This window comes from Hipposideros armiger, unplaced genomic scaffold, assembly GCF_001890085.2.
Source record: "Hipposideros armiger isolate ML-2016 unplaced genomic scaffold, ASM189008v1 scaffold_551, whole genome shotgun sequence".
Lineage (NCBI taxonomy): Eukaryota > Metazoa > Chordata > Mammalia > Chiroptera > Hipposideridae > Hipposideros > Hipposideros armiger.
Genome location: NW_017731901.1, coordinates 624,110 through 625,703, shown reverse-complemented (window position 1 = coordinate 625,703; position 1,594 = coordinate 624,110).

Sequence of the window (1,594 nt, the reverse complement as noted above, 5' to 3'; positions counted from 1 at the left end):
AAATTACAAATAATTTATAAGATATTCAACCTCGGAAGTTCCCTGAACCCTAGATGAACAGAACCTCTAAACGAAGGACTTAAAGAGGAGGCCACGTCAAGTCCGGTAGGAGGGGTGGAGATGAGAGAGGGCAAACCCGGTGAGGGACACCTCAGCGGTGGGGAGGCTTCTCCAGTTGGAGGTGAGACCCTCTGGTCCCACACCGTGCTCACCACCCCAGAGTTATGTTGCCGGGAAGAGGAATTCTATGATAGCTGGAAGTAGAAAATAGTGAGGACTCTCTTTGCTCAGCTCGGTGAGGCTGGGGGCGGCTGGAGAAACAGTGGAGCCGGCAAACCGACTCGCTTGCCGGTGAGCACTCACCTGGTTCCTGGTAGAGGGAGTAGCTTTGTGAGCGGGACCCAGGAGCCTCCGGGAAGGACTGAACTGAGTGCCTTTGGTGCAGGAGCTGGAGGTCTTTGGACCAATTGTTCCCATACTGTGGAGCTTGAGCATGAATGGTGCACAGGAGGCCGCAATTTATTCAGGGCTGGCCCCTCCCACAGAGGCTCAGGTCTGGGACTGCATTGGTCTGCTGGAATTGGTGCAGGAGTGCGTGTGTGCGTGCGTGCGTGCATGCGTGCATGCGCATGCGGCCTTGGATCCCCACCCTCCATACTGTTTGTGCTGCGTAGCCAAGGAAACGGCGGGCAAGCGCGCTCCGACTACAACAGACCCGGAAGTGCCTGACTCATCTTAGGTCCCTGAGTTCTGCACTGCGCATGCAGAGTTGTATTGGTGGCAATTCGCTGTCGGGCTGCTTGGCCTGATCTTTGAGCGGCTGATTGGGACAGGTTGAGACAGGGAGTTTTCCTGGGAGTGTAGGGCCGCGAGCTGTGCGCCTGTGTGATTCAGCCAGGGCTTTCCAGGCAAGTTTGTGTGGGTTGGCTGCTGATGCAGGAGTGCATGCTGGTCTGACTTGGTGGGGGCCACTGATCACACCCTGTGGTGCCTTGGGGGCCTGCCCTGCCCACCTAGAGCTGTGTCGCCAGGGGCACCCTGAGCCCCTTGTTCCTAGCTCCTACCTCTGCAGGCCACAGAGGGTTTTTTGCAGCAACAGACAGCCCACGACAACCTGTGAGGATTTTTGGAGGTGAGCACAGTTCCAGAGCACACAGCAACTAATTGAGGGAAGCTTACTTCAAGTCTAGAGGGAGGTCGGCACATGACGCACTGAGCCCTTCCGCCCAGCAGCTGGTGCTGAATCACCCAGAATCTCTCTATTGCTGAGCAAGTGGTCTGCAGTGCAGATTACAGCGGGCAGAGAGCCCCTCCTTTTTTCTCTCTCTCTTTTTCTTTTTTTTCCCCTTTTTCTCTATTTTCTTTTTTCTTTATAGGTGATCTAATACATCGAAGCAATCAGAGCGACAGCCAGAATGAAGAAACAAAGAAACATGTCCCAAGTAAAAGATAAGAAGAAACCTCAAGAAATGCAACTAAATGAAACAGAGGTATCCAGCCTATCAGAGACAGAGTTTAGAACACTGATGATAAGAATGTTTCAGGAACTTAAAGAGGACATAAAGAAGGATACAGAAATCATAAAAAACAACCA